General features: G+C 39.7%; 1 protein-coding gene and 1 pseudogene across 2 annotated transcripts in view; one reads left to right on the forward strand and one right to left on the reverse strand.

The window, feature by feature from the left end:
- ROBO1 (roundabout guidance receptor 1) overlaps positions 1-25,983 on the forward strand; it is a 1,264,035-nt gene that overhangs the window by 264,191 nt on the left and 973,861 nt on the right. The window lies entirely within an intron of this gene.
- Positions 2,844-4,098, reverse strand: LOC307097233 (leucine-rich repeat flightless-interacting protein 2-like; annotated as a pseudogene). Its single transcript has one exon. The product of its transcript is annotated as a leucine-rich repeat flightless-interacting protein 2-like (transcript).

Below are 25,983 nucleotides of genomic sequence, written 5' to 3' on the forward strand. Positions count from 1 at the left end.
TCCATTTATCTGCTGGTCTTTGTCTGCCTTCTTGGGGGAAATGTCTGGTGAGGGCTCCTGCCCATTTATTAATTGGACTGTTCATTTGTTTGGTGTTGAGTTTTATGAGTTCTTTATGTATTTTGAATATTAACCCCTGTTGAAGCTGTTTGCAAATATCTTCTCATATTCTGTTGTTTGCCTTTTGTTTTGTTGGTGGTTTCTTTTGCTGTGTGGAAGCTTTTTAGTTTCATATAGTCCCATTCACTTATGTTTGCCTTTACTTTCCTTGCCTTTTGGGTAGAACTCATAAAATCTTCTCTAATGCTAAGGTCCATAAGTTTAGTACCTATGTTTTCTTCTATGTAATTTACTGTTTCAGATCTTTTATTTAGGCCTGATCCATTTTGAATTAATTTTTGTACATGGGGACAAATTGTAGTCTACTTTCATTCTTTTGCATCTGGATTGCCAACTTTCTCAGCACCATTTATTGAAGAGGCTTTCTTTTCTTCATTGTGTGTTTTTGGTTTCTTTGTCAAAAAATTACTTACACAGATATAAGTGATCTTATTTCTGGGCTCTCAGTTCTGATCCACTGATCGGTGTGTCTGCTTTCTGCCAAAACCATGCTGCTGTGATTATCATTGCTCTGTAGTGTTATTTGAAGTCATGCAGTGTGATAACTCCAACTTTATTGTTTTCCTCAGGATTGCTTTGGCTATTTGTGGTCTTTTTAGGTATGTTTGCCCTGTTTCTTTAAAAATTGTCATTGGAATTTTGATGGGAATTGCTTCGGTTAGGACTTCCAGAATTATGTTCATTAACAATGGTGAGAGTTGACATCCTTGTCCTCTTCCTGATTTTAGAGGAAATGCTTTCATTTTTTTACCATGAGTATAATACTAGCTTAGATTTTATCATATACTAGTAGCCCGTTTGCACGAAGATTCGTGCAATAGACCTTCATTCACCTGGCTGCCTGCACCAGTTTTCTGCTGGCACCAGGGACCCAGGCCTTGGCTGTGGCCACCGCCTTCTGCCTTTTTCAGGGTCGGGGCTTGGCCCCGGGCGGTGGCCTTGGGCTCCGCAGCACCCAACAACCTTGCTAAGGATCGCAGGAGCCGACCCCCAGTGGTTTCCTGCCATCCTTGCAGGCTGTCCACTGGTGCCCAAGGCCAGGAAAGCCTCTGCCCCAGGCTTTCCTGGCCTTGGGCTCGCTGCACCCAGCGTCCCTGCTACCAATCACAGGAGCCGACCCCCAGTGGTTTCCTGCGATCAGTGCAGGCTCCCTGCTGGTGCCCAAGGCTGGGAAAGCCTCGGCCCCTGGGACCCCCGGGAGCGGCGGGAGGGGCGGGATGGGCACGGCCAAGCCCCCCCAGGTGGCCAATCGACCCGGAACCCCCGGGAGGGGCGGGAGGGGCCGAGCCACGCCCCCCGGGTGGCCGATGGACCCCCGGGACCCCCGTGAGCGGCGGAGGGGAGGAATGGGCCTGGCCACGCCCCCCCAGGTGGCCGATCGCCCCCCCCGGGACCCCTGGGAGGGGCCGGACACGCCCCCCCGGGGTGCCGATGGCCCCAGGCACCCCGGGAGTGGCGGCATGGGTCCGGCCACACCCCCCTGGGGTGCCGATCGCCCCAGGCACCCCCGGGAGCAGCGGCATGGGTCCGGCCACGCCCCCCCGGGGTGCCGATCGCCCGGCCATGCCCCCCCAAGGTGCTGATCGCCCCAGGCACCCCGGGGAGCTGCGGCATGGGCCCGGCCACGCCCCCCCGGGGTGCCGCCATCTTGATCTTCTCAACGGCGGATATGCCACCCGGAGTCCCGTCCCCAGCCTCCTGCCGGCCCAATCGTGGGCATAGCGGAGGTGCGGTCAATTTGCATGTTTCTCTATTATAAGGTAAGATGGCCTCTATTATGTTGAGGTGCTTTCCTTCTATACCTATCTTATTTTAATGATAAATGGATGTGGTATCTTACCAAATGCTTTTTCTGCATCTAATGATAAGATCACATGGTTTTGTTTTGTTTGTTTTTTGTCAGCCAAAGGGCATGTTTAATAGACTCTCCAGGCAGATGTCCCACCTACCTGTACCCCCGCTAACCCCCCAAGTTGAGTTTATCTGAGGTTTCATTCCACAAAAAGCAGCAGATGAAATTCCTTAAAAATACAGCACAGTCGATGTTGAAGAATAAGGACCCTCCTCTTACTTTAAGAGTATTAGGCCTTGGATTTCCCTGCCCCATGCAGTAAAGCAAGTGTTACATACACTCCCCATATCTTTTCCCTAACATTTTCTTATATAAGTTTAAATATTGTACAAAAAGAGCTCTTTCCTCCAAACATATACATTTCAGTGAAACATATATTCCCCACCTGTGAACTTGTTTTTTTCACTAAACTATAAATGCTATCTGACATGAGGGTACATGTCTTTGACCACTGGAGATCACTGAAGTCGGGACTGCCCTGTGGAGAAGGCACTTGCGTTTTCTCTGAGGTCTCCGGCAGCAGCTCAGTGAGCCCTCAGAATCGCTGTCCTCCAAGCCCGGGCCGAGGCCTCCAAGTGCCCAGTCCCTGAGGCAGCTGGGGGCAAGTGGTGAGTAAACTTGATGCTAAAATTACGGAAATAAAAAAATAAAAATAGCATGGACCAGTTCTTAGTCCAGAATTAAACTACAAACAAAATCCAAAGTGTTTATCCATGAAGATTCAAACCTATTTCATTCTCTCATAAATTATAAAGTACAAAGGTGGCTATATTAATGACAAAACTCAAACAGTACTGAGAGGGGTTTGTCAATGGGCAGAAGTCAGTCCCTCTGGGTGGGGCCCAGAATTCCCAGGTAGGTGGTGGCCTCCCTATTGCTGGGCCAGAAGTGCTGTCCTGTTGGCCTTCATCTTCCCCAGCCGCTTGGCCTTGCGACTGTTGGTCATCTCCACTTCCTCAATCCCGTCCAGTGCTCTTCGTAACTCTCGTTGTAGCTTCCTTTTTTCTGCTTTCAGTTCATCTTCCACTTTCTCAGCATTCTCAGCAGCAGTTTTCTATCTCAGCACCTGTCTCTCTAATACTTGGCTCCAAGGTGGTTATATCCTGTTCTGCTTTTGAAAGCTTAATCTTGTGTTCACTAATTTGTCTATTAGCCATCTCTCTGCATTTATCTGCAAGTCCGAGCGGTTCTGCAGCCCGGCCAGGTCATCAGCCGCCGTGCTGTCGCCCCGGAGCACTTCTGCCCTCCTCCTCTAACTGCAGCTTCCGTTTTCTAACCTGTGACAGCAGCTCTTCCTTCTCTCCGGGACGTTTTCGTGGCCTTACATCTAGAGGACCCTCTCCTGCGGACTCCAAGACCCGAGCAGCTTCCTGAGCCCCCACAGTGATGGCTCCAGCCACGGGTTCATGACTGACATCTCCATTGGGAGTGCCGTCGGGGATTATAACTAAGCCATGTTTCTCCATAAGCGCATCTCTCTGTTGGAGGCCTTCTTTAATTAAGTTCATCCACTTTATGCTGCAGCACACTACCCATATGTTTCTGCCTTTCTAACTCCTTTGATTTTTCTTCGTTTTCTCTATAAAAGTCTGCCATCTGCTCCTCTTGTTCTTCAATAGCATCCTTGAGGGTATCTACCTGGTAGATCAAATTGCTCTTCTCATTGTCTAGCTGTGCATTAGGAACCATGGCTTTCCTGTATTCTTCTTCCGCTTCAGACAAAGACTCCCGCAGTTCACGCCATGAGGTGCCTGGATCTATTAAGCTGCCGGTGTCCCCGCTTCCTCCCCTGGATGCGTTTCCACTTAGAATTTCGAGATGAAGGTGAAGGTCTTGTGTAATTTTCCAGCATGCTGTTTGTCAGATTTCTCACCCAGCTCTTGCTGCTGTCGTTCCAGTTCTCTCATGCCTATACCTCTTGCTTCTGCTCGGGCAGCCAGTTTTGCTGCCAGCCTTGCGTCTCTGGCGATGTTACCAGAGCTGCATCTCTGCAGAAAGTCGGTCTTTCTCAGTGTCCTTTTCCTTCCAGCACCAGGAGTCCCCACCGGGTCTGGGTCGTCTTTTAACTCTGAAAAAGGACTCCGTCTGTTTTCAGCCCTGTCCCTGGGCGCGGGCAGTGGCTGCATCTCCGGGATGAAGACCGGGGAGCGAAGGGCGCGGGGTGCAGAGGGGGAACCTGGGTCCTAGGTCCCGGTCCAGGCCGACCTGGCTGGACACGGCAGCTCCAGGGGCGGACGGCCGGTCAGCCAGTCACGCCGGTGTCCTCTGGGCGCCGCGGCTCCTGCAGCGGGAACCAGCCCCCGGGGGGAGCCGAAGCCCGAGCCGCAGGCCAAAATCACATGGTTTTTATGCTTTGTTGTATTATTGTGGGGTACAACATTGATAAATTTGCATGTGTTGAGCCATGGAATGCGCACCACTTCATCATTTTTTTAAATGCATTGTTGTATTTGACTTGTTAGTATTTTGTTTAGGATTTTTGCACTTGTATTCATCAGACATAGTGCTCTGTAGTTTTCTATTTTTGTGTTATCCTTGCCAGGTTTTTGGTACGAAGATTATGTTGACCTCATACAATGTGTTAGGAAGGACTGCTTCTTCTTCAGTTTTTTGGGAGAGTTTGAGAAGGATATGTATCAAATATCCTTTGAAAGTTTGCTAGAATTCACCAGTGAAGCCATATGGTCCAGGACTTTTATTTTTTGGGAGGCTTTTGATTGTTGTTTCAAATTCCTGAATATTTATTAGTCTACTTACAGATTTTTCAGTTTTCAATGATTTAGTCTAGAAAGATTATATATTCCTAGGAATGTATCCATTTCATCTAGGTTATAGAATTCTGTGGTGAAAAGTCTTTCATAGTGTTCTAGTATGATCCCCAGTATTTTTGTGATGTTTGTGGTAACTTATCTTTGATTTTGTTAATCTGAGCATTTTTTTTTTTCCTTACTGAATCTAGCCAGGGGTTGCAAATTTTCTTAATCTTTTCAAAGTACCAGCTCTTTGTTGTATTATATTTTTGTATATTCTTTCTGTTCTCTATTTTATTCTATTCTAATTTTTTTATTTCCTTTCTTCTAATGTCGTGCACTGCTTTTGATCTTTATCTAATTCTGTAAGTTGTAACTGTGAAGTTGTTTACTTGGGATTTTTTTGTTTTGTTTTGTTTCTTGAGATAGACCTTTAATGATATAAACTGCCCTTTTATTATTGCTTTCACTGCATTCCAGAAGTTTTGATATGTCCTCTTGTCATTCTCATTTATCTCTATACTCTCTAGCATTCATGCTCCGGTGGGTTCCCTCAGCCTGGTCTATGGGGATCGGACCAAGGGGTCCCAGATTGAGAGAGGGCGCAGGCCAGGCCGAGGGACCTCGCCAGTGCATGATCAGGGCCGGGAAGGGACTGCAGGAGGGTTCCAGGGCATGTGTGGCCCATCTCACCCAGTCCTGATCAGCCAGACCCCAGCAGCAAGCTAACCTACCGGTTAGAGCATCTGCCCCCTGGTGGTCAGTGCACATCATAGCGACTGGTCAAACAATGGTCGGACACTTAGCATGTTAGGCTTTTATTACATAGGATATCTTTTGATCTCACCTTTTATTTCTTCTTTGACCCAATCATTTTTTAGTAGTATGTTGTTTAATATCCATATGTTTGTGGGTTTCTTTGTTTCTGCAGTGGATTTCTAATTTCAGTGCATTGTGGTCAGAAAATGTGCTTGCTATAATTTCAGTCTTCTTGAATTTGCTGAGGCTAGTTTTGTGACCCGTAGTAGTACCATTTCTTGGGTCTGCAGACAACGTACTCTCCAACTGGACATGAAGGGTAAGGGGAGAGGAGCTCTTGGAAATTAAAGGAAGGCAGCCAGGTGCCTTAGCTTGGAATGCCAATGGCCAGACAACATTGGCCACACCCCTGTGCTTCGACCCTGCCAAGGTCACTCTGCTCAGCTGCAGCTCCTACTGCCCACGCCTGCAGGAATGCTCACTAAATCCCTTTGTTCCTCCTGGCTGAAGGGAGTGCCAGTCACCACCTAATCCTCCCCTCTCCAGACTGAGCAGCCTCGGCTCCTTTGAATTCGCCTCCCTTCTCGCCTTCCAACTTTGCTCCCACTTGCCCACCTTTAGATGTTTCAATGAGCAGATCTCTCAGATGTATTTGTGTGTTGACTGGGGAATTCTTTGTTGAATTATAGCTGTTAAATTATTGGAACCTCAAGCTGAGAGACTAAAGGGATCTCTCACACCATCATCCCTCTGATATCATTGAATGCTTTCGAAATGGAGTTTAAACATTTCAAAAAAACCCTGGAATTGTTACCTGAACAGTTATGTTTTTCGAGTGTAACATAGAAAATAATTCACTTTCAACGCAGAACTATTCAGATTTTCCACATTTATGATAATAGTTCACGTGATTCAAGTAGAAACCATCAAGTCTACTTCTTTCAATATATACTCAATTGATTATTAAATATTAAAGAAGAGCTAATTTATTATTTTTTAGATGTTTATATATGTAGTGTTAAATTTTATGCAAAAAGTATGCTTTCTAAATGGAGTTCTAAAGTTCTTATTTAATAAGTTTGTAGTTCACATTCAATTATTACATTTTCATTTATTATAGGAATAAAAGTCTAAATAATGATTGATTCACACACACACACACACACACACACACACGTACACACACACAGAGATGTGCACACGTGTTAAATGATGGAGAGTAAGTGGAAGTATTTGAAACTTCTCTGGCCACGTTCTTTATACTAATCCCAAACTCCTGTATCCTCAGGTGCCTTTTGGTGTCTTTCCTTTATTGACATAAAAAAATTCCTTTCAGGAAAACGACTGATGTTATTGTTGGTATAGATTACTTTGCCAAAATATTAAATGCCCCTGTCCCCCTCCCCGCAAAAAAATTAAATATCAGACCACATATCCCCAAACACAGCAATTAGCTTATGAGACTCAAGTTTCTTTGGCAGTACAGTCTGCTCCATAGTTCTGAAGGAATACTAAATGATTTTCTGTTTGCATAATGTCAGAGATCTACCATTATTTTGGTAGTCTCTTCTGGGTGCATGTTACATGAAAAATGCAAGGTCTCTCTTTTCAGTTATCTTAGAATAGATGCTATTGTGGCTTTCTGTTCTGACTACAGGACTGATATTCTATCAGGTGTACCCATTTATTTGTGTACGTATAATCTGATAACCACTTATAATGTTATATTATATAAATATAATATGTATTTGCCCTTAATTACTTTTATGAAACCCCTCATAATGGTTGAGCTAAGCTGTTGTTTTAAGTGCATAAGTAACCATCAGATAATTTGGTTTTAGAACAACTAGATCAGGTCTACTGACCATGAGATAAAGATAAAATGTTTTGTACTATAAGATACACCAGTCAAATCACCTTTAACATTTTATGCATTTAATATATGTTTTTTATTGGAAATATTAAGGAAATATTGAAGTCTTTACTTAGGAGCAAGAGTCTTCAACGGATATTCTATTTAAATTTCATTTTTCATATGCTGAATCCATATATATATATATATATATATATATATATATATATATATATATATGACTTCCCAGAGAATGTCAGGAGTTGAAGAATAATGGTCCCATAGTTTGTGCTTTATAATTTTAATACATTTAAAGGTTTTTTGGAATTTAACATTAAAATCAATTAACTATAGGTAAACTCTAAAATCATAGTCATCTTTGAATATAAATGTCATCTTCAAATATAAATGATAATTAACCTACGCCCTGCATGAGTTTATGGGTGTGTTGACTACTTCATTCTTCATTCAGGGCTTCTGTTTAAAGCACCCTAACAGGCTGTACAGATAGAAAGATCATGAAATGAGTTTCCTCTCCTTGGTAGCCATAAATGTACCAAATTAGGTAGAATTAAATGATCAAAGTGATGAAAACAGGAACAATGATTCTAAGATTCAGAGGAGGAAACGATAATTTATGTTTTTAAGGCAGAATTCAGGAGAGATTTCAGAGAGATGACCTCTGAATTATTTCTTGAAGGAGAAGTGGTAGCTTGCCAGTTGCAGGAACAGAGAAAGAACATTCTAGGAAGGAATAGTCTTGACAAAGGCAGTGGCATAAAAGGCCGTGGTTTGTTTGGATAAATGTACAGAAGCATTATAGAAGAACAACGGATAATGAAAGAGTCTTGAATGGCAATAGAGGAAGTTTAAATTGCATTGTAGCCATACAATTACCAGAAAGTTATTAAAATACAGAAATTGGTACTTACACCAATACAATTACTCAATTATGATTTCTTCAGAGAAACATTGCCTTGCAGGAACTGAATTATAATGCTAGTAGATGACATCTTGAATATTTTTGTTGTTATTGTTTACTTGATATATATATATATATATATATATATATATATATATATATATATATATATCCATATTGGTGGTTATGATAACTATAGTCTCTTTTATTATCTTAATATGGCAATGTTACTTCCTTTGAATTAGTGTCCAAAGGTAAGTGTATGTTTTCGGAAACAATATCAGGTTGGGTAGAAGGAAGGAGGAAGATAATCACCTCTCTACTGCACAGATGTTCATAGCACATTCAAGGTGCCATTCTTTCATTAGTGGCAGCTCCTCAGGCATCTGTGTGTGATCGTAGGAACAAACTGTGCAGAGAAAAAGCCTCTGGGTTCACAGTGCAGAACACCAAATATGACCATGTGTTTTCTGTCTGTTTTTTTCTTTTTAATCTGCTAAGAGAGTATTTATTTGACCCACTCAAATGTTTACTAGAAACCAACTTTGAAAAAACCTTTTGAGTGGAGTTTGTATTGAGGATATAAAAGAATATTTAGTTGTTTAACTTCTTCCCTACGCTCTTGCTTCTATAATCATTTATCTTGCAGATGCATCTACTTTAACAAAGGCACATAGTACATTTTTTCCCAGCATCTTCCATCTGACTTTGATAAAACTAAATGAAACAACTTGAGTGATTTGGAAAAGGCACATGGAGTACTGAGCTTCTTCTGCCACCTTGTGGTTAAAATAGCACATTTCCATTATGTCAATAATTTAACCCAAGTATTTACTTTAGGGAAATAATTTCCAATGTTTCAGAAATAGGAATCCCTAAGAACACTTGTTTTTAAAAATAGATTATAGACAATAATTCAGATATTTAAGGAAATATAGTAAATTCTTTGAATTGCTTAACTTTTGTTAAAAGTAAGTGACAACAAAACAATTAAAATCTTACAGTCCTAGGAAGTGATATAATTAAATACCACAGTTAGTAAATCATCAATTGTGGGTAGAGGGGTAATGCTTTTCAAGGCACCCAAGGCTCTATTCATTTAGGCATGCTCTTTGAATGGGGCCAAAAGAAAATGACGCAGCGAAGATCAAAAGTTTGCTTCATTCAATGCCATCAGCTGATGTCGTGAGAATATCTGAAATGCATATTTTCTCTTTAAAACTATGAATTGTGGTCTAGATAAATTAATTAAATAACTAAGTGTCTCTTCTTTAAGATCAAGTCCTGCACTTTAAATGAAAAATACATATTTTAATTTTCTCATTCAAAATTATTCCTTCTCACAAATGGTACTTTTCTAAAAAAAGTGGTTCAAAGTTGCCCCAGCCAATTTGGCTCAGTAGATAGAGCATTGGCCTGCAAACTGAAGGGTCCTGGTTTCGATTCAGGTGAGGGGCACTTACCTTGGTTTCAGGCATGATCCCCGGCCCTGGTCAGGGTTCATGTGGGAGGCAACCAACTGGTGTGTCTCTCTCACATCGATATTTTTCTCTCTGTGTCTCTCTTCCTCCCTTCCTCTCTCTCTAAAATTTAATAGAAAAATATCCTCAGGTGAGAATTAACCTAAAATAAATAAATAACAAATAAAATGTTTAGACTACATTTTGCTTTTCTGTATTTTTCTTAATTCTCTAACCCATCTTAAACATAACCTACTCTAGTTTTCCTCTTTGGGGAATACCATTGGATAAGCCTCTGTTTATATATTAAACACTTGCAATTTCTGAACAGCACAGGATCTTCTCTTTCTTCTCATCTCTCTACGCCTACTAATGCCTGAGTCCAGGGAATGTGACTCAATCACTGAGGACAAAGAAATGGCATTACTTACTTATCGTTACTTACCTTTTCAAATGCAGGGCATCATTCAAATCAAACCACACTCAGTTCATTGTCCTTTGTCTTGATTTGTATTTCAGAAGAGGTCTCACAGCCTGCAGCTAATGTCTAACGTCCCAATGCACAGGACCTGGCCCACCTTCTTCCCTGCTTTCCTTGCTTCCCTCAGCATGGGTGTATGCATCCATGTGTGTATGTCTGATCTCTCAATTGATCAACTCAACTGAGTATGATCAACTCAGTTATTCTCAATATTCTGCTCCTTATTTTTTTCCTATAAGAGGAAGGTGACACTATATCTAAGTTTGCCAGGAAAACCTCAGTTTACACCTATTCTCCTAGTTTAATTATTAAAAAACACTTTTACTCTCAACATTGTTCTGGTTTAGACAATACATTATGTTAAACTTATTATACACCTTAGTACATTGCATCTAAGTGCCAATTCTTACAATGAAAGTATATTTCCGTCTCCATCAATAGTGTGTTTGGCCATGTGACATGCTTTGTCCAATGAAATATGAGGAAAAGAGACCAGTGCTAGCTCTGAGAAGAAACTTTAAGAGCCTATGAGAGTTTCTTCAAAATCTCTTCATCTTTTTCCGTTGCCGCAAGAATAGTGTGGTTCAGATCAGGGCTGTCCCCTCAGCCTGAATTCTGGTTTGTGAAGCATTCCACTCTGGAATAGAGCAAAGCCACAGCTCACTAGCCACCAGCCATGGCAAAAGCTGCTTCTTCTCCTTCTCCTTCTCCTTCTTCTCCTTCTCCTTCTCCTTCTCCTTCTCCTTCTCCTTCTCCTGCTCCTGCTCCTGCTTCTGCTTCTGCTTCTGCTTCTGCTTCTTCTTCTTCTTCTCCTTCTTTCTCCTTCTCCTTCTCCTTCTCCTTCTCCTTCTCCTTCTTCTTCTTCTTCTTCTTCTTCTTCTTCTTCTTCTTCTTCTTCATCCCCCATCTTAAATTTTAAAAGCAATTCTCTTCAGTCTTCTGACTCACTGTAGTTTCATGTACAACCCTGGACCTATTTCTGGCATATACCCAGAAGAAGCCTGCTTTTAACTAATAATAACCCTGAGACCAAGTCAGAGGGTGGAAAAAGTGAAGGGAGGGAGGGAGTCTTGTAGCAGCAGCAAGTGTCATTGTTGGCCCCATCACTGCCCCTCTAATTATATAAGCTCAACTCTTGTTTTTTTCCCCTGTTTTGTTTTGTTTTTACATACCTTGCTTCTATGCATTCCTTGAACCAAATCTAAGTAGATAGGTTAATAAATTAAAGAAACCCATAAGAATATAAGTATATATTATTCTGCAAATATATAAGGGAAGTCAAGTAGGCTGGGGCAACACAGTTATAAGAGTAGAATCTGTATGGGGGTCTAGACAGATCCTAATTGTTCTGGCCCTAATCTGTCTAGGTAAAGTAGAATGCCCCTCATGTGATGTGATTTTAGATTCAGTGAAAACTCCACATTTGCTCACATGTTCTTACCACCAGGTGGCTCTCCAAGCCAATCTGTTCAATAAATCCCACAAGAGATCATTTCAGAATATATATTTCCACAAGATCATCTGTTCAACTTTCTGAAAGCCTTTAAATGACCCTTCCCTAGAATACTAAATATTCAGTCATCTTTTCGTCATTCACTTCTAAGCAGTTATAAGCTTGAATGAGACTCTGCTCTATACTTCATAGTCTAATCACAGAATCTCTGTAACATACAGTACTTTAATCCTTGCCATGTGCCAAGCAGTCAGTGTTTCTTATTATTAATAATTTTTACAACCTATTTTTCATACCGATTTAAATCCTAACATAATACTTTATCTCTCTTACCCTCTATATTATACAAATACACTTTGTGGGTGTAAATGCATGCAAAGATGGGTTAAAGATAAGCATTTGGGCACATTAATGCTATCAGATTAGTACATTGGAAGCCATGGGTATAAAGAAAATTGACCAGGAGAAGTTTTAAAATAAGAACAGAGCAAATAGTAAATCCTGGGGCCTACTTAATTATAAATGTCAATGAGATTTTAAAAGCCTACCAAAGAGATTGATGCAGTTTGTAGAAGAGAAGAAACAGGTTTTCCCAAAAACTAATGTAAAAGCCAATGAGAAAATGTTTCCAGGGGGAAGAATATGATGGTCAGTGGCAAATGCTCCAGAAAACTGACTCATACTAAGTACAGAACGTGTTCACTGTATATGTAAAGTAGGAGGTTATTGGTAACCTTCTAAAGGCATCAGGAAAGTGATGAGGTGCTTATCAGATTGAATGGACTCAAGAATGACTGTGTGGAAGTGAAGGAAAATGACAAAGAAAGTGAACACTAGAGAGAGAAATGAGGCTAAGAAATATTTCCTGTGTTTTAAATAGGGAAAGACTGAGTATGTTTTTAAAGTAAGGGAAATAAATAAAAGGAGGATAAAGGTCTTAGAGAGAGGGTATTAGACACTCATAGGACTGATAAAAATTTTAAGTTTGATTACACTTTCCCTTGACAAAATTGTGGGGAAATAACTACTCTCTTAAAACTTTCTCACATTGCTCATGGGAGTGTAAATGTGTTAGAGCTTCCATTGGAGAATGGTGGTATGGAGGATGTGTAGTAATTGGACTAGTGGAGAACAGGGTATATGAAAGATTTTCCACTGTATTACTTTTTATTCTTTATTAAAATTATATGAGTGCCCTGGTTAGTGTGGCTCCGTTGGTTGAGCATCATCTCAGGCACCAAAAGTTCACAGGTCTGATTCCTGGTCAGAGCACATTGGGCTCCATCCCTGGTCAATCAGAGGTTGTGCTAGAGGGAGCTGATCGATGTTTCTCTTTCTCTCTGTATCCCTCTCCCTCCCTCTCCTTCTAAAATTGATAAAACATATTTTAAAATTACGTGAATTTGTTTCCTATTCAAAAATTTGAGGAAAACATTTTTAAACATAATTGTAGGTGAGTTGAGAGTTTTAAGGCAGAAATGAAAGAGAATATGAGGTTAAATGTAAAAATGTATTACATTTGGTTAAAGGAGATGGAGAGCTTTCTAACAAGTAGCATTTACCATATGCTAAGGCTTGAAGTGCAAGTTGCTGTGGACCAGGCGTAGAGGAGGGCAGGACTGTGCCCAGCAAGTGGACAGTCACTTACTAAGAAAAGAGAGAGGCAAGCAGAGGAAACAGAGAGGAGAGGGTGGGGAGATGGTGTGCAGCTGAAGAGTGAGAGTGAAGGAAAAAAGAAGTAAAGGACAGAAGGAGAAGAGGGTGGTCAGAGAGCTAGGGGGAGTGAGAAAAGAGGAAGCTAAACAGAGGTAAAGGAAGATAGAGAGGAGACAAAGGAAACATCTGCCTGTGGGTACAGAGATACACTGAGGATGAGAAAGGAGCGTGTGCAGGGAGACGGGAAGAGAGAACACAGACACAGAGAGGGAGAAAGTGAAGGGGGCAGAGAGGAGGCCAGGGAGATGACCTAAGAAGAAGCCTAGCATGCTGGCACATCATGAGGTTCTTTGGAAAGGACAACAATGCTCAGGAAAACAAAAGGCAACAGGAAAAGAGGAAGACCAAATATGAGATGGACTGAGTTCATAAATTAGCCATAAGCATGAGTCCAGCAGCTGAGTTGGACTGTTGAGGACAGGACACTATGGACATCATTCGTTTATAGGGTCACTAGGAGTTGGAGGTGACTCAAAGGCTCGTAAACACACATGCTAAACATCAAGCTAGTCATGTCTCCTCTGGCTCTGAGGTCTATAATGGCAGAAGTTGCACTTCGGAAAGGTTTAGCAGAGTTCTGTGCCATAGTTGGCAGGCAGCACATATCGTGGTCTTGAACGATCAGTGAGTTCAAGAAGGAGAGAATAACCTTTGTGTAGCCACTGTATTCATATCTGTATAGTGGCTTTTCATATAATGATAAAATTCAGCAATTATGCTAATAGTAAATGTAGTTGTCAACTTGGTTATTAATTGTCATATTTCAAAAGTGGTAGCAGTGACAAAATGTCTGTAAACTGTATAGGTGCCAATAATTATGTGCCTATTTTTAAAATTTATATGCATTTGACTGTGTCTAGAATGAACTAAACTATATGGTAACACTGAGGGATTAACTTGGAGGGTGAAAGTCAAGTGTGGGGCAGATATTTCATTTTCCTTGTAAAAGTTTTGTGATTATTTTTACATCATATATGCACAGCATACGACTCTTTAAACAAATGAATTATACTTACAAGAAAAAATATATAAAATAACACATAAACATTTGTAAACACATCAACCGAATTCCTTTCAAAAAATGGTTATATACCAACTTGTCAGAATGATTCATAGATATTTACTGATCCTTTTTGTGGAATCAAAGTATGGGTTGGATCCAATGATGACATTCAGTTTCACTAACCTAGGTTTCCATTAAATAAACATTGAGTGGTAGACATCCTTGGATATAGTATTTTGAATATATAAATAATATAACACTGAGGATAAGAATTACAAATATTTGTAAATATATTACCATAGAGAATTCTGAGAAGATATTGTTATATCATCTCAAAATGGCATTGGAAAATATTGAAAAAATAAGACACTGAGGACACAACTGTTAACAGTTAAAGGAATGTCTGCTGAGCAGCCACAAACAGCATTTCTGGTTGAGAGAAAATTTGCATCTTCATAATAAGAGTTATATGAAAAGCAGAGCCCCTTTCCCATGCCAGCCTCGCTATTCAGGCTATTCTTATCTTCTATCTGGAATACTGCCTAGGAAGAATAGGAAATTCTTCATTCAGTTTGCCAATTATATCTGCCATGTGCAGGCAGCACAGAGCATCGGTGAACACTCAGAAGCTTGCGAATTGAATTCCTTGGTGGAGGATGGTCAGCTGTGTTCACAATCCTGAAGCGTTGCTGGCTTTAATAATACATGAGGAAGCAGGAGGGAAGACGGGCCTGCGCTGTTCTCAGCCCTGTGTTGACAGCCCGTGTGCTGCCATGAGCCGGACTCTCCCATCCCCTGGCTCTGTTGGAAGGGAAAGTTAGAAAACAAGGTCTGGAGAGTTTTACATTTCATGGAGTGGACCTCTTTTGCAATAAACAAAATTATCAAGAAGGAATAATAACACTGTGGTGAAGCATTTCTTTTGAATTATACAGAAACATTTCTTTAACATGGTAAAATGCAGTTAAATATGTAATAGCGTAGACTTAAAATTGGCTAATTAATGAAACTTTTATATGCAGAGAATGAACTTTAGGAATAAATACATGTTTCTTTAGATTCTATGAAAATTCATTGAGTAGCTCAAAATATTGTCTGTTTTAAATATGCATAATTTAGTCTCTGTATATGTATTTGCTGATTACATGGATTAAGTCAAACATTTCAATTCTCATTCTTTATTTCTATAGGAAATTTATGTAGGATATTGTTTTTATATTTCTTAGGACAAAACACCCAAAATATTACAGTGGAAGTCACTACAAATCATAAACACACACACACACACATGCACACTCATACAGGCTAAAGGGTTTTGCAGTGATAATAGTGTTCCTAGAACTAATCCCCTTGAATACTAGACTACTTGTCTTCTGCCCTGAAAAAAGGAATGAAGCCTCATATGCCTCCAAGGCCTTTGAAGAGGATTAAGTATAAGACGGCAGAGACTGCTGTGGACCCCAGCAAATCAGAGACTATAGCCATTCCCAAATTATTACATTGTTTAAAAAAAAAAGTAAAACATGGTATTGGTCAAACTGAAATTTCCAATAGTTGATTATGTCCAATTTGCTATCACAGCTTTCACATATGTCTAATTTATCTAATTTTATCAAGAAATACCTTGAATAGAACACTCTGTAATCCATGCTGTAAGAATATCAGAGGAGCTTACCTGACTCCTCCACCCATATAGGTTTCAAAGTTAAATGTGCCTTTGGAAATAAGGCTGCTAATAAATGTTAAAACTCTTGTTTTTCCCTCCTCTTCAAAGAGGGGAGTCTTTTCCATGAATATAGCCCTCAGCCTTGATCTTCTTCCATCTGCCAGCTTTCCCCTGCTGACATCATACAATGCTGACTTTTCTCTGTGTCTCTGACATCCTCTAGGCACACTTCCCTACAGGAACCACTGTCCAAAAAAAACAAGGGGCAAGTGCATTGAATCATGATGAAAAGTGGTGATAAAGATTGTGACCTGGAAAAGCAGAGGGTGTTTTATTTGTTTTCACTTTAGGGAGAATAATTTTATTTTTTGAGATATAACTGGCATATAATGTTGGATTAGTTTCAGGTATGCACATGATTTAATATCCTATATAATAAAAGGGTAATACACAAATTGATCAAACAGTGGAAAAACCAGTCGCTATGACGTGCACTGATCACAGGGGGCAGATGCTCAACACAGGAGCTGCCTCCTGGTGGTCAGTGCCCTCCCACAGGGGGAGCGCCGTTCAGCCATAAGCTGGGCTGACAGCTGGTGGGAGCCTCTCCTGCCTCCACAACAGTGCTAAGGATGTCCAACTGCAAAAGGGCACAGGCTGGGCTGAGGGACACCCGCCCCCCAGAGTGCATGAATGTCATGCACCAGGCCTCTAGTTTGTATATATTGCAAATGATCACTACAATAAGTCTACTTAACGTGTATCACCACATAGTTAAAATTTTTTATCTTGAGATGAGAACTTTAAAGATCTATACTTTTTTAAAAAATATATATTTTTATTGATTTCAGAGAGGAAAGGAGAGGGAGAGAGAGATAGAAACATCAATGATGAGAGAGAATCATTTATTGGCTGCCTCCTGCACGCCCTCTACTGGGGATCGAGCCCACAACCCAGGCATGTGCCCTTGGCCAGAATTGAACCTGGGACCCTTCAGGCCGCAGGCCAATGCTCTATCCACTAAGCCAAACCAGCTAGGGCAAAGATCTGTACTCTTAGTAACTTTCAATATACACTACAGTATTATTAACTACTAGATGCCCAATGCATGAAATTCGTGCACTGGTATGGTCTCTAGGCCTAGCCTGCAATCAGGGCCATCTTCCACAGCTGCCCGTAGTCAGCCCCACCCCCACCACTACCCACGCCCAGTTCCCCTTTCACCATCAGGTGATCGGTGCCTGACGGCCGGGGGAAGGGACCGAGAAGTCGGCTGTTCCCATCCTCTCGCCGGCCCCAGCCCTGCAGCAGGTGGCCATCAGGCGATCAGAGCCTGCCAGCCAGGGAAGGGGACCAAGAGGTGGTCAGTGCTCCTCATAGTGATTGGTCCAGCGGTCGTTCTGGTCATTCTGCTGTTAGGGTCAATTTGCATATTAACCTTTTATTATATAGGATAGAGGCCTGGTGCACGAGTGGGGGCCTTCTGGCCTACCCTTTAGGGGGCCATGGATCTGGGTGGGGGGTCCCCACTGGGGGGCAAGGCTGGCCCGGGCGAGGGGCTGTGTGCAGTTTGCAGGCCAGCCACACCTCCGGCTTTGTCAGGAAGGATGTCCAGAAGACGTCTGGTCTATCCAGTCTAATTAGCATATTTTCCTTTTATTAATATAGTCACCATGCTGTAAATTGCATTCCTATGAGTTGTTTATTTTATAACTGAAAGTTTGTGCCTTTGACCTTGTCAAATAGTATATATATATTAATATCAATATCAAGGGAGAGAGAGCCAGAAACATCAATCATGAGAGAGAATCATTGATTGGCTGCCTCCTGCATGCCCCCTACTGGGGATCGAGCCCTTGATCAGAATCAAACTTGGAACCCTTCAGTCCGCAGGCTGAAGGTGAGCTCCTTTTTTTGTTGTTGCTGTTTTTGGATTCCCCATAAAAGTGAGATTATAAGATACATATTCACCTTTCTATGTCTGGTGTCATTTATCATAATGCCGGGGTTCTTTTCCCAGCCTTACAAAGGGTTCAGCATTCTGGAGAAAGGGGCTGCGCATAGATGATTAAAGAGTCTGGAGATGAAAGATAATTTTGAAAGGCATTGGGGGTCAGAGGAGCTTCAGCTAAAAGGAATTGAAGACTCTACCTTGTCTAAGGACCCTGTGCTTTTATTAAACACAATTTGTCCCAAGGCAAGGTGGAAATATACACTTCAAAGGGTAAGGTATCAAAGGGTAGAATACAGAAGCATTATCAGTTTGGGGAATAGCCTACAGCTGTTCAGGTGTTTGGCCAACAGGAGGCAATAAAATGCCCTGAGCTGTCTGGCAGCAAACAATCCTATTCAGGTTTGGAGGAAGTGCCGTTTAGCCATTTCCAACAGGTAAACTACAAATGTGGCTCACCCTTGTTGAGCACCCCAAGTCCCATCAACCTTTTGATGGAACTCCTGTAATTATTACATGCTGGAATCGGTTCCCAGCAGCATAATACACTCTAGGTCCATCAGTGTTAGTACAAATGGTGATACAAAAGTTTTGATGACAGTGATTTTTGTCAGTGAAAACACTGGTAAAAAGTTATCTGTGAGCCTTGTATCCAATATTGTTCTATGCAGGATTATTTTCTCCTAAAGCTTCTGAAATACAAACCTAAAAGGACCTCATTTTTTGGGACTCTTTTAGCAATATAATTTTGCTAGGGAGGTATTCAAATTTGCTATTAAGTTTCACATAAATTAAACAATAGCAATGTCTCTTAAAAATCACTACTTAAGTTGACAAATCAATAAGCCCAACAATAAGCAATCTATATAACCATAGAATGGGATTTCTTTTTCTTATCGTGTCCAATTCAGGTTATTCTCATTAAGTTTTTTTCAATGTAAATGTTGACTCTGACAAGGCAACATTCTCCTTGGCTTATGTAGGTCGAAAAGGAACTTAATCATTCTATAAAGATGTCATTATAAATCGAATTACTTCTCAATTGTGTAGTGAGTCTTTTCAATGTACTAGAAGGTGGAGGGGGATACTTGTATGACAACAGTAAATTAATTATTTTCCCTGTAACTGAAGGTATGGTTTGAGTTCATGATAATCATCTCAGTGTAATGTTTTTTTTTTCCTCTACTGATATTCCTTGAATCTTAAAGATTATTTAAAATATGGCTGAACATTATTATTTTTCCTTAAGAAAATTTATCAAAATACTTTATTTATAAAGATATAGGTGCATTTTATCTATTTTAGTTACTTTAAATCATCCACAAGTTTTCTATAATAGAATATAAAATATTTTATTACATTTTAAATTATTTTTCTTATAAAATATGAGACTTAAATTTTTGTAAATCAGTCATAACACTTAAAACTGTTTTTTTACGCTCCACTAAATACACCATTGGTTTGTTTGCTGATATTTCCTTTTGGTTATTTGTTATCTTCCATGGGATTTTCTAATGTCTCCTAGAATTTCACAGATCAGTAATCTGAAATGAGATTTTGATGTTCAAAGCTTAAGTCGTCTTCTAGATATTACATATTCCATGTGAAGGTCAGGTTAGGGTTGATTCATAGCACTTCATATAAACAGTGAGTTCAGTCCATTTAAATTAGACTTCTTTATTTTTTCTTTCTCTTTTTATACATAAGGGGCACTGTAACTTAGAAGACCTGTTTTTTGCATTATTGAAGACAGGCATATCATATTTTTCTAAGGAAAACTTTGAAAGGCTTAAATTAAAATCCTGTGCTGCGTATTTTGTTTTTATGATCCTACTTATGTTTAGGACTGTTTATCTCTGAATGTCTAATGCCAGGTTTTCCCTGTGAGTTCTCAACCTTTTGTTTGTTTCTCTTTCTTCAGTGTGATGCCAATATTTTTTTTTTGGAATATATTATTCTATTGTGATATGGTAATTAATATATGTGATAAAATATTATCTGTTTCAGAAAAGGAAATTATCATTAGCATTTGTTTGGTTTATTCCCTTTTGTAAGGTCAGTTAACAATAACAACTCAAATTTGCAGAAATGAGTGAGACATAGCATAAAGAATTCTAGCAGCAGATGCCTTAATTGCCAATTATGAATGACCTCAGGCAAACCACCAAGATTCTCAGAACTTCTTTTTCTCATCTTTGAAAGTGGGACCATAGAATGGAGCTACCTCACAGATTTGAAAGAACCAAGTTAATTAATATATGTAAATCCCCTTGAAAAAATGGGAACTAAAATAAACGTGTAAGGTATTCACATTTTAAAAGATAAGGGATAATCACAAAAACAGACAAATTGTAGATAGCAAAAGAATCATAATTGATTGTAAATCCAAGTTAATGATTTTGTTTTTTCACAGTTTACAAAATCTTGGTGGGATTTTTTTTTTAGTTCATGTGAGCTATGTGCACATAAAAGGTACTATCAGTTGGAGTCACCTCTTTTTGATAAATTAAAGTCTTCCCAACAATAGTGGGATATAACCAGATTAATTTCTTTGGGCCTCAGTGTCATCTCTAAAAGTGGGGTGCATGAGATAATGGGTAAGCATTGCTCTCAGTTTCTTTGGAACTCGGGGTACATCTATGATCTTTGAGCCAGGTCTACTCGCTGCATTGTGATCTGCTCTGGCCAATTTTGAAGCTCAAAAAATCCTTTCCCTGGTCCAAAGGAGGGCTGGGGGGGAAGCTGCTCTGGCTGTTTTGCTGAGTTTGAATGCCAAGTATGAATAATACAAATAAAATAAAAATAATTTCAGAGGGAACTAAAGTAGACACCTCTTATTTGGAGGCCAGTAGCCTCAGAAAATAGTAGGAAGTGGGAAGATCAATTGACTGGCATATTCACTCAAAGGAAGAGAAAGATTCTCTTTCCTTTTAGATGAATAGATTGTCTCACTTGATATGCAAGATGATGTCCCATGGTAGTTAAAATCATTCTCACGTTACAGATGGAAGATGTGAGGTGCTGAGAAAATGTTCTAACTGTGCAGTATTACTGAGCTAATAATAGGTAAAGCTAGAATTCTTACCAAGGTTTTTGTGAGTCTGTATTAAAAAATCAGTATCCAGCCCTGACCAGTTTGGCTCAGTGGATAGAGCATCGCCTGCGGACTCAAGGGTCCCAGGTTCGATTCCGGTCAAAGGCATGTACCTTGGTTGCGGTCACATACCCAGTAGGGAGTGTGCAGGAGGCAGCTGATTGATGTTTCTCTCTCATCGATGTTTCTAACTCTCTCTCCCTCTCCCTTCCTCCCTGTAAAAATATCAATAAAAATGTATTTTAAAAAATCAGTATCTATCATTAGCATGTTATCTATTTTCATCTTGATTATGTTCTGTCACTACCCTTGCTCCACAGTGTGAAAGCGCTAGCAGAACCTGTGTGTTGTCCTGATGGTCCTGCCAGTGCCCCGAGGAGTCCCAGATCTACAGGTTGGGGCAAAAGGAGGCTTATAGTTGTTTGTTTGGAAAATAATACAATAACCAATAAAAAATAATATAAGATTAAACTCTACCTCAGGTACTCACAGCTGTAAAGCTTTTACCCCACCCTGTACAGTGTACACATAACACATATTTGTTGATTGAATAAAACAACACTTATTGAAGAGCTTCTATGTTTAACATTAATTTTAAGAACAAATAATGGATAGTTTAATTTTCTTCTAAAAATTTGCTTGTCATTTTTATGTAAATCATAAAGTTTTTATCAGGTTAATAACCCTGATAGAAGAGTATTCCCAGCTCCTGATGTAAAGTGTGGCAACTAGTTCATTAAAATGAGTAAATCAGAGTAAAATGACAAGTTTCATTAGTTTATTCTAAAATCAACAATATCTGGTAACCTGGTATGAAATTAGAATGTGCACAGATTGTTTAAAATGTTATGAATAGGGAAACATGCACCACAAATTTGGTTTTGAGACATCCTGGCACTCTCATATCTCAAAGGACCATAAAACTTCTAAATATTACTTAATGTTAATTCACTTTAATTCCAGAATAAATGCCCCGATTGTTTTCTAGGAAGTGTTGGAATGGTGATCTTGAAATCTAACAATGTCTGGATGCAGTATCACCCAATTTCAGACTCTCTGCATTGAGCCAGCAACAGCTTGTGTGATTTTAGCTTCCCTTTCCATGACTTCTTTCATTGCACAGACATTTAAGACCTTACTCAGATTTCATTTTCTCCTATCTTATTTGACTCTGTTTGAAGGATTTGGAGATCCATGGAGGCATTTTTTTCCTAGAATGAAATCACATAATCACTGTAATCTTCCATGGATGTCTGGAATCATAAAGAAGCTTAAAATGCCCTCTAAACCTACCCATCCAAAAAACTAAAGGAAGAGGAAAGGATGTTCAAAATAACCAGGTACATAGAAATGGAAACCCGGCTGTTGATTTCAGGCATGCAGACTTAGTTAGATCAAATCCCATCTGCCGTGTCCAATTTTACAGGTGAAGTCTTTAGGTTACCTATTCCTTCTAAGCGTGACTATCCTTTTTAGTTTGTTTTTATTAGAGATTGTAATAATTCATACCTCAGAACTTTTGGGTTCTGATGCAAGCTCTGCACAATATCTGATGTGATAAATATTCAATAAATGAGAAGACTATTATGACCCTGAGGTATACCTCCTACACTGAAAATCAGATGATTTATGGTTAATAATGAGCATATTACCAAAATATCATTGACTATTCAAGTCTGTTTTTTCACAGAAATACATTACTGTGTTTCAGGGAGGAAAGCTGAGACCAAAAGAGAGTTTATTTAAAATTGCTTATTAAATTGCACAACTTTGACAGAAACCAAGATTATTGAGTACTTGTTATCTGTACAGCTTGTGCAAAGTGTTGGGCAATACTAAGCAAAAATGTGTATAGTCTGGTATATAAGGAAGATAAACTGTACTCATTACATAAATGAATATATTAATAAATTTACATATGAAGTAAAGAAAAAAGATGAAATAGTGGGTAATTTAAGAGTGTGTCTATAATTATATTTCATATGACCATGCAGGGATTAAACTTTCACAATTCCGAGTTTCCTAAATTCCCCAGAGTAAATAAGCCCCAGATCTCAGCAGCTTCTTCAGGCAGGAGACAGTCTGAAGACTAGCTTTGAAGTAAGTGGATCACATTTTAAAATGAACATAAACAAGAACTTCAAAAGAAAGGTGTTTATACTACAGCAAGTGGGATTCAATTCAGCCATAAAAATAGTTAAGTACTAAAATTTGGCTGCCTTCCTGGAGAAAAGCCTAATCACAGGGTATGTTGGACCAGGTCTTTCAGAAGAAAAAGACAAGTCTGGGTGACTGCTTTATGTTCAAGATGGCTCCAATTCAGTGACAGAAGTAACCCCCAAAGTAGCATTTTTACCTTTGTGAAATAAGTTGGCTATGTGTCCCAACATTTCTAAAAGTTGCTTTTGCTAAGGACTTAATAATATGTCATTAAATACACTTATGCACATCTTGGAGGGAAAAATAATGCTCTTTTCTTCAAATATGGATTCTTTTCAACATGTTCTAGGACACTCATACTTTGCTTTATCAGCTCTTTCTTAAATGAAATATTTCAGTTCTAAGAAAAGTAAACCAAACTATTATATGCCAATAAAGCGCATTTATTATGAGTCACAGGCTATTTATAGAATAAAAGGAAGCTGTGTAATTCATTTGACCAGCCTCCAACAACAACCTGCTAACTGCAAACTCACTCGTTTTGCTGAGCAGAATCCAACTTCTTCATTTATAACTTTGCTTTTTTTTCTTAAGAGATATTTATAAAACTGATAACAGATATTGCATTTTGTTTTGTTATATGAATACATGTTTTGTGCAGAACATAAATTCTAAGAATTCTCTTTTGAGGTGATGGAAAACTATAATGTATTTTTCATGGAAATTGCTTTTATTTAAACCACATAAAAGTGTTGGTCATATTGCTTGCATTCTACTGAGCAATGGCAGTTCAAAGGTGATATCTTTGTTATCCTGTGTATTAGCTTGCTAGCCTGCCCTACAAAGTACCAGAGATTGGGTGGTTTTAACAGCAGAAATTATGTCCCACAAGTCTGAGAGCTAGAACTCCAAGACCCAGATGTCAGCAGAATTGCTTTCTTCTAAGGTCTCTCCCCTCCACATGGCCTCTCCTCCCTGTGTCTCCACATGCTCATTCCTCCCTCTCTGTCGGTCTGTGTTCAAATTTACTCTTCTTATGAGGACATCAGGCTCTGATAGGTATCAGGGTCTACCGTAATGACCTCACTTTAACTAATTTACCTCTTTAAGGACCTTATCTCCAAATACTATCACATTTTGAGTTAATGGTGGTTTGGATATCAACATATGAATTTGGAGGGGACACAATTCAGCCCGTAGTACCACGGATTTTGGCAAGGTAACTTCACGAGTTTTACTAAACCATCTATTTTAAAGAACAATTAAAGAATGGTAAACCTGTGATACCACTAGCTTATACCACAGGAGCACACCCATACTGTTTCAATGTAACTAAAATGTAGATGTACATAGACCTGCAAAGTTAAGGAAGTTGAGAGACTATTTTTTTTCTATGACAAGCAATACAATAAGCTGATAAAATGTTTAAAGGAACCACCAAAAACTGTTCCTACAATTCTAAATCTCAAAATACAAGAAATGCGTCTTTGAGGAGATTGCTGGAAGGTTCTGAAAGCCTTCCCCACAAATTTATATCCTCTTTTTTTTCTTTTTTTAAATATATTTTATTGATTTCTTACAGAGAGGAAGGGAGAGGGATAGAGAGCTAGAAACATCGATGAGAGAGAAACATCGACCAGCTGCCTCCCGCACACTCCCCACCGGGGATGTGCCCGCAACCAATGTACATGCCCTTGACCAGAATCGAACCCGGGACCCTTCAGTCCTCAGGCCGACGCTCTATCCACTGAGCCAAACCGGCTTTGGCAATTTATATCCTCTTGTTCTGACCCTCCACTGTAGTATTTCTATCAGCTATTTGAATAGAGAGATAAGTTAACAGCCCCCCTCTTTTTTTCCTAATAGTCTGGATAGTATCTATAACAACATTTGAAGACTAAACATCACTAGAATTTCTTAGAATATAACTTAAGTAAAACTATGCCAGTGCTAACTCAAAACCCCTGGGAGGATTTAAGATGACCAGCTAAAATGTTGCCATGTCCTCTCTTCAGCCCACCAGCTGCTGGAACACCTGCACGCGTGCCTCGGGGCTCCTGCACAGGTGTGCTCCGAGATTGCAGAGACCTTCGTGGGCAGCTGCTTCTAAGCTACATTTTTATAGGGAAGCCCCTTCTAAGCTGTCATATTTGATCAGAAATGATGTTGTCCTGGTTTTGTACATCATCATGTACCTCACTCTTATTTTAAGAAACTGGTTAATGCTCTCTAAGCATCATTACAGCAGTCAGATATGTCATGAGCTTTTATCTCATTATGTAAACCAGTGCCAGGTTTCCAGAGGGCTCTAGAACTGTCAATGGACTGACCGGACGCCCGACACTCCCAGAACGTGAGTGATGTTGCTGTATAAAGTCCTGGCAGTGTGTACTCATCTGGCGTGTGATTGCCTTGTAGCACCTCCTATGAACTATGTAACTTTTCAGGTGTGGGGCTTAGATATGTAGTTAATGGATAACACATTCAAACTCTTTTTTATTCCCCAGTTTCATGTTTTCACTTACCTAATGTGCAAGAGTTGCATGGATGTTTTCCATGGCACTTGTCAAAATCAAACTCATCAACTTCTTCTTTTTTTTTTTAATGGCTGCATATCATTATTTCCCTGTTAATTTTCTTTGAAACTTAGTGTTGATAGCTCATCGGTTACAGTTGAGGGGTTTTCTTTGTTCTTTTCAGTCTACTAATAAAATCAAAGTATTCTGTCTTTTCCACCCCCTTTC

This window comes from Cnephaeus nilssonii, assembly GCF_951640355.1.
Source record: "Cnephaeus nilssonii genome assembly, chromosome: 3".
Lineage (NCBI taxonomy): Eukaryota > Metazoa > Chordata > Mammalia > Chiroptera > Vespertilionidae > Cnephaeus > Cnephaeus nilssonii.